Below are 8,782 nucleotides of genomic sequence, written 5' to 3' on the forward strand. Positions count from 1 at the left end.
ACTCTTCCATTTCTTATGTCTTGGAGGATTACTAAGTTCCTTTCAAACCCTCCCTCAGGACTTTATCTTTGTCTCTTTTGGCCATGAATTTGCATAAAAACTTATAGTTGCCCAGTCAGTTCCTTTAGTTGGATGAAGGCCTGGGCCATTCCTCTAGGTTTGAGAGGTTTGCTTGTGCTTGAGAGCACTCTGTCTATCAAGCTAAGTTTGAATGTTGGATATTAATCTTTAATATTGGTATTGTGGGAATTCCACATGGAAAGAATAAGAAGGAAAATTTTGTAGTTTATATTGTCAGAGACCATTTGTTAGTTTCAGTAACGTCTAATGTTTTTATAAGATTAAACAGTTTTTTAGATGTTTTGACAACCAATTTTTTGGTTATAAATATACTTAATCCTTCATATTTCTTCAACTATTGTGTTTTAACTATTCAAATATGTTCATGAAGAAATTAATGGAATTGCTATCATTAATTTCATGTTAAGGAAATCCTAGAGGAAACTTAGTCAGAAACCCAATAGCAATTGATAGTGGGGGCTAATATTTCCTTAAAGGACAGTGATTAATCATGTCACTATTTTATGTTTGTTATCCCATGTGTTCTAACAAGCTTAATGAAATATTATGGAGAACGCACTGAAGAATATCGGTGATGTTGGTAAACTTGATCGGGTTGATGAGACGAATTTCACTTTATGGAATGAGACTATGAAGTTTTTTCTGATCACTCTGAATTTTTTTTACATTCTAGATATTGATATGTAGTCTATTCTGGAATTGAGTGACAAAGATACTGGTGTGCTCGTGGCTGAACGTAAGAGGCGAGAATAAGAGGCTCTATGAAGAGGATATATTCTCAACCATCTCTCTAATCGTCTTTATGACTTGTACATTCATGTCCAAAGGCAAAGGATATATGGATCTCTCTAGAGACAAAGTATAATTCAGAAAAGCAAGGGGCATATAATTTTATCACTATGAACTTTTTTTGAATTTACTATGAATGATTCTGCATCTGTATTTGATCAAGTCCATGAATTTCTTATCATGGCCTCTAAATTTAAGGATCTTACTATAGACATTCTAGAGAAAATATTTGTGGGGGAAATCGTAGCCAAACTACCTCCAAGTTGGAATAACCATAGAAAGAAACTATTACACACTTCTGAGGATTTTAATTTGGAACAGATTCAGAAGCATTTCCGAATTGAAGAGGAAACTCGACTTCGTGATAAGAAACATGACATTGCTTCTAGTTCCAAAGTTAATTATACCAGTAATAATCAGAAGGGGGCAAAAATGGAAAAGGAAATTATAATAACCCCAACAATAACAAAAAGTTTAAGAAGAATTTGTATGATGTTGTTTGTTATAACTGTGGTGACAAAGGACACATCAAAAGAATATGTAAGAACCCCAAGAAGAAGGATAACAAAAACCAGAATAAGAAAGAAAGTGAGGACAAAGAAAATATTGTCGAACATGTTGACAATAACAAAATTATTGCCATGGTTTCTAAGTTGCAGATTGGTATGATCTAAGAATTGCATATGGCATCTCTTACCATAAGTAATGATTCTGGTGCAACTACTCATGTTTGCAATAATAAAGAACTCTTCAAGACTTACATTGATTCTTCTCCAAACCATGAAGTTCTTTTGGGTGATCATCATCACTCTTCCAAGGTTCAAGGAACCGAGACTGTTGAAATTCAGTTTACTTCTAGAAAGAAAGTTATTCTCACCAATGTTCTTCATGTTCCTCAAATTAGAAAAAAAAAAGTTTCTGGTTTTATGTTATGTAAGAATGGGTTAAAGGTTGTAATAGAATATGATAAAGTAATTATATCTAAGGTTGGAGCGTTTGTTGGGAAATGTTATGTTTGTGATGGAATGTTCAAATTGTCTATCAATACAGTTGTAAATTTTGCTTATTTTCTTGTGCATGCAATTAAATGTACTTCTTTTCATTTGTGGCATAATCTTTTAGCACATACCAATTATAGAACCATGAAATATATGTCTAAAAATGGAATGATATCTTATGGTAATGATCATGAAGATAAATGTGAGATATGTGTTTAAGCAAAAATGAAAAGGAAGCCATTTTCTAAAATTGAAAGAAATATAAAAATATTAGAACTTATTCGCTCTGATATTTGTGAATTTAATGGAAATTTAACTAAAGAAGGTAATATGTATTTTATAACTTTCATTGATGATAGTTGTTAGGCATGAAATTGACTAAGTTTAACATATTATTTATAAGGGAATCAGAGTATTTTTATATCATTTGGTGAAGAATGAGGGCTAATTATTGTCCTTATGCAGATAAGCAAAGAGAAATGCTAAACTCGTTGGAAACAGCTTGTTTCGCTAATGCCAAAGAGGAGTGGAACCTTTCTTATATCCAGCGGTCAAACGCCGGATTATCCAATGACGGACAGCGACAGATCAGTGGTGGCAGTGGCAGAGGCAGAGGCAGAGCGGCAGGTGAAAGTGTGTTGCGATGGGATTTCTAAAAGTAGCAAGATGACATGAAGTATCAACCCCTTGAGTGTTCAAGGGTCAATGGATTTTTAATCATTTCATTTTTTATTTTGGTTGTAGTGTTTAGTTGACTTATTTTGCTGGAAGGGTACGAAAGTTATACCGATTTTTCCCCTGTCTTTCTCTTTAAGTAGGTTAAGCAAAGGAAAGATAGGGAGTTCAGATTTTTAGTAGTTTTTAGACAAGTAGACTAGTTGTAGAAAGAAAGAAAGGAAGAGCTCCCATGGAGTCTCGAGCTGTATCAAGAACTACCGACTGCTCACTGCTCGATATGAGTGAGTAGTCCATTTTGAATGGGCACGGCCAGGCCGACCCGGTTATGTAAGTTTTACAATCGTTTTTAATGAATAGTTAGTATTTCGCCAATGTTGTGATTAATGAGGATTTAACTTTCATGCCTAGGCATTTATTTATGTGTTAGATGGATGATAGGACACTACTTTCATCTTCACTGATATCTCTATTAATCTCCCAACCTCGAAGCTGACAAGTTAGATGGTTGTGTCAAGGGTTTTCTTAACCAGAAATGCAGTTTTGTTCTTAATGCTAGAAAGAACGTATCTTTAGGATGCTAAAGGTGCTAGTAAGTCTTAGGAGTTTGAGAACACACGAAAGTTGACTCAAACTCACTTCAAAACTGATACCTTGGCTTCATTGGCATTATCTTCTATTTCATGTGAATGTTGTAAGACGAAGCACAACCTGTTCGGTCGTGTCGAGGCTGTTCTATTCTCTAAATCATTACAAAGCTATCTAATTTCTTACTGCATCAGACCTCTTACATCTCACTAAACCAACATCACACAATCAACTTAAAAAGAAGAAAGCTTATTTGACACACACACGCTGTTTACCAACAATTTCTGATATACATTTGAATCTCAATCCCTGTGGAGACGATACTTAACTTATCACTTTATTACTTGTATCTAGTGCACTTGCTAGAGTCTAATTTGAGGACAACAAGTTTTTGGCGCCGTTGTCGGGGATTGAAAGCAACAAATCTATCTGAAATTTTTGTGAAACAAGGTGTTTTTAATCTGTGTGTTAAGGCGTGCAGGAAACAAAGAAGCTATTAACCTGTTTATGCGTAGAGCTGGACCTCCTGTTTTTCCTATCGATCTCGAATTAGAGAGGACGTGTAGACAAAACAGAGCGGGAGTTCGACGTGCTAGACAGAGAGAAAGGCAAAGAGAGAGAAGAATGGCTGGAAGGGAAGGACCAGAACAGCCAGTTCCACCAAACCAAGAAGAAGAAGGAGAAAATAATAACCCTCCTGTTATGAGAATCAGAGACTACTCGAGGCCAACCACAGAGGGACATTCCTCATGTATTGTGTTACCCAACGAGGGGAACAACATGTTCGAAGTAAAAGGGTGCATGATACAGATGATCCAGGCCTCAGTGCAATTTAATGGGTTTCAATCTGAAGATCCAAATGGGCATATTCAAGAATTCATCACGTTGTGCAACACATTCAGGTCAAACAGGGGTGTCTCTGACGACGTAATTAGACTGAAGTTGTTTCCTTTTTCCCTGAGAGATAAAGCGAAAACCTGGCTGCGAAATTTACAGCCGGGAACAATCACGAGTTGGGAAGAGATGGCACGAGCTTTCCTTATGAAATATTTCCCACCTCGACAAGCCATCAAACTGAGAAATGAAGTGTCACGCTTCATACAAGACGAAGACGAGTCACTGGCAGAAGCATGGGAAAGGTACAAAGAGCTGCTCAGAAGGGTGCCAAATCATGATATCCCTATGTGGATGCAGATGTAGAACTTTTACAATAGCGCGACCAACATTTACAAAATCCAGATTGAATCTATCGCGAATGGTAACCCAGAAGATCTAGAGCCACAGGCTTTATATGACCTCATAGAGAAAGTGGTAAGCACAAGCTAAAACTGGCACTCTGCCAGAAGTGAAGGGAAAAGGACAGGAAACGAAGATGTTGTGGCAAAATTGACTATCCAAGTAGAACAGCTTACTCGACAGCTGGGAAAGATAAATGTCTCGTCCATTCATAATGAACCACCATTCAATGACATTTGTGATTTTTGCGAAGGAGCCCATTTCAACATAAATTGTCCCGGAGATAAGTCAAGAAAGGGCAAACAGGCTGAATGTGACTACGCAGGGTATAATCAAAGGAACCAGCCTAACCGTTATTCTAACACGTACAACTCTGAAACCAGGAACCATCCAAATTTTGGATGGACAGGCCAACCGGACCAGCTGGGACAACCACGGTATCAAGATTAGCCGAGGTATCAACAACAGCAAGGAGGACATTACCAAAGACAACCTCAGCAGCAATACAAGCAACCTGTGCCACAAAAGGAAGATGTCGAACCAGATATGAAAACAATGATGATGCAGTTCATGAAACAGACGCAGGCGTCGATCAAGAATCTGGAGACACAAGTTCACCAGATAGCCGCATCCACATCAAAAGGAAAGGGGATAATGCCAAGCAACACAGAGCCAAATCCTAAAGGCGACGTCATGGCAATCACCCTAAGGTCTGGTAAGGAAACTCAACCAGTTGTTTTGTCTGATAAGAATGCTGAGTGTGCAGGAACGTCCAAAGAAGCTGAAGGGGAACAGGAACAGGCTGTTCCTAGTGATGAAGAAACAAGGAAGGCTAACCAAGCAAGTAAGCCAGGTCAAGAGGAGGAGGAAAGAACGTATAAACCACCGCCGTATGTCCCACATGTGCCGTATCCTACGCGTCTAATCAACAAGAAGTTGGAAGAGCAGAATTCGAAGGTGTTGGATACCTTAAGGAAGTTACACATCAACATTCCTTTTGTGGAAGCACTAGCACAAATGCCGACATACGCTAAATTCCTCAAAGACATCCTATCGAACAAAAAGAAACTGGAAAACATTTCCATGATACAACTCAACAGAGATTGTTCGTCAATACTCCAAAACAAGCAGCAGCTGCCCAAGAAGCTAAAAGATTTAGGGAGTTTTTCGATTCCTTGTTCTATTGGAAAACTAAATATTGAAAATGCACTGTGTGATTTAGGGGCTAGCATAAATCTCATGCCATATTCTGTATATGCAAAACTTGGACTAGGAGAACCCCAACCTACTCGAATGTCTATTCAATTAGCTGATCGTTCAGTATGCTATCCTAGGGGGGTTGTGGAAGATGTGCTAGTCAAAGTAGGGAAATTTATTTTGCCCGTTGATTTCATTATAATGGACATAGATGAAGACTTGCATGTTTATATCATCCTAGGTAGACCATTCTTAGCCATAGGAAAGGCATTGATAGACGTAGGTGAGGGACAATTATTTTTAAGAATTAATGGGGAAGAAGTCATCTTTAAGATGAACGAGGCAATGAGACGTGCAAATAATAATGATGACACATGCTGTTTCTTGGATGATTTTCAAAGTCTTTCTACTTTGCAGGAACAGAACACTTTAGAAACGTTATTGGGAGAAGAGGTGAATATATGCGAAGAAACAGGTTGTTCCATTGAATCCAGCTTACCGACACCTCCTTTCGATCCTACTGTTCCTACTCATCAAGAACCACCAGATATACCAATTGTGTCGGTGACTAAACCGGAGTTGAAACCGTTCCATGCACACCTCGAGTATGCATTCCTTGAACCACCCAGCGGAATTCCGGTCATCATATCATCAAAATTAACTCCTGATCAAAAGGCGCAACTCATGGCGGTCTTGCGAAGGAACAAGAATGCAATCACATGGAAAATTGATGACATAAAAGGAATTAGTCCGGCAGTTTGTGTTCACAGTATCCTGATGGAAAAGGACCACAGACCGACTGTTCAACCGCAACGAAGGCTAAATCCCCACATGAAGGAGGTTGTGAGAAAAGAAGTGCTCAAACTTCTCGATGCTGGCATTATTTACCCAATATCTGATAGTGTGTGGACAAGCCCTGTTCACGTTGTGCCAAAGAAGGGAGGAACGACAGTAGTTCTCAACGAGAAAGATGAGTTAGTGCCCACAAGAACGATTACAGGGTGGAGAGTTTCTGTTGATTATAGAAAGCTAAATGAAGCCACGAGGAAGGATCATTTCCCTTTACCCTTCATTGATCAGATGCTGGAGCGTTTAGAAGGATATGCTTTCTACTGCTTTCTCGATGGTTACTCAGGATACAATCAGATCGCAATTCATTGCGAGGACTAGGAGAAAACAACATTCACATGTCCATATGGGACTTATGCTTACAGAAGAATGTCGTTCGGGCTGTGCAATGCTCCTGCCACTTTTCAGCGATGCATGATGTCCATTTTTCATGACATGGTGGAGCGAACCGTTGAAATATTCATGGATGACTTCTCGGTTTATGGAAACTCTTTTGATAGTTGTCTAAACAACCTCAAAGCTGTGCTTGTGCGATGCAAGGAAACTAACTTGGTATTAAATTGGGAGAAATGCAACTTCATGGTCACGGGAGGAATTGTCCTTGGGCATAAAATTTCAGAAAGAGGGATGGAAGTGGACAAAGCTAAAGTAGAGGTGATAGAAAAGCTTGTTGTGCCCACCAATGTAAAGGATATGCGAAGTTTTCTGGGGCACGCAGGGTTCTATCGCCGGTTTATCAAAGATTTTTCAAAGATTGCACTACCCTTATCTGCCTTACTTTATAAGGAAGCTGAATTTTCATTCACCGCAAGCTGTGTGCAGGCATTTGAACTCTTGAAGAGCAAGCTGATCAACTCGCCAATACTAGCGGGACCAGACTGGGAGCAACCTTTTGAAATGATGTGCGACGCAAGCGATACTTGTGTGGGAGCTGTCTTTGGACAAAGGATTGAGAAGAAGTTCCGACCCATTTACTATGCAAGCAAGACATTAAATGAGGCCCAGCAGAACTACACAACTACCGAGAAGGAACTTCTTGCAGTTGTGTATGCCTTCGACAAATTCAGACCTTACTTAGTGCTATCTAAGATTGTTGTTCACACAGACCACGCTGTGTTGCGATACTTGTTCGCTAAAAAGGATGCTAAGCCGAGGCTGATCCGATGGTTGTTATTACTTCAGGAGTTTGATCTGGAAATTAAGGATAAAAAGGGAACGGAGAATGTTGCAGCTGATCATTTGTCAAGGATTGATCACCAGGGCAGTTTGGAACAAGCAGAAATTGTTGAGAGGTTTCCTGACGAGCATCTATATGCTGCACAGTCTGCGCCATGGTTCGCCGATATAGCTAATTACCTTGCAACTTCGCTCAAGCCACACAACCTATCCACGAATCAAAGAAGGAAGTTTTTCTCCGAAGTCAAATATTACTTTTGGGATGACCCTTATCTTTTCAGGTTGTGCGCGGACCAAATCATTCGAAGATGTATATCGTAAGAAGAGGGACAGGATGTTCTAAGCCACTGTCATAACCGTGAAGCCGGAGGACACCATAGCGCTAGCAGAACTGCGGCTAAGGTTCTTCAATCAGGTTTTTTCTGGCCAACACTTTTTAAAGATGCCCATCTGTTCGTTAGCACTACCGACTGCTCACTGCTCGATATGAGTGAGTAGTCCATTTTGAATGGGCACGGCCAGGCCGACCCGGTTATGTAAGTTTTACAATCGTTTTTAATGAATAGTTAGTATTTCGCCAATGTTGTGATTAATGAGGATTTAACTTTCATGCCTAGGCATTTATTTATGTGTTAAATGGATGATAGGACACTGCTTTTATCTTCACTGATATCTCTATTAATCTCCCAACCTCGAAGTTGACAAGTTAGATGGTTGTGTCAAGGGTTTTCTTAACCAGAAATGCAGTTTTGTTCTTAGTGCTAGAAAGAACGTATCTTTAGGACGCTAAAGGTGCTAGTAAGTCTTAGGAGTTTGAGAACACACGAAAGTTGACTCAAACTCACTTCAAAACTGATACCTTGGCTTCATTGGCATTATCTTCTATTTCATGTGAATGTTGTAAGACGAAGCACAACCTGTTCGGAAGGCTGTTCTATTCTCTAAATCATTACAAAGCTATCTAATTTCTTACTGCATCAGACCTCTTACATCTCACTAAACCAACATCACACAATCAACTTAAAAAGAAGAAAGCTTATTTGACACACACACGCTGTTTACCAACAATTTCTGATATACATTTGAATCTCAATCCCTGTGGAGACGATACTTAACTTATCACTTTATTACTTGTATCTAGTGCACTTGCTAGAGTCTAATTTGAGGACAACAATAGTTCTCGTTTTACCTAT

Source organism: Euphorbia lathyris, chromosome 3, assembly GCF_963576675.1.
Source record: "Euphorbia lathyris chromosome 3, ddEupLath1.1, whole genome shotgun sequence".
In the NCBI taxonomy this organism is placed as follows: domain Eukaryota; kingdom Viridiplantae; phylum Streptophyta; class Magnoliopsida; order Malpighiales; family Euphorbiaceae; genus Euphorbia; species Euphorbia lathyris.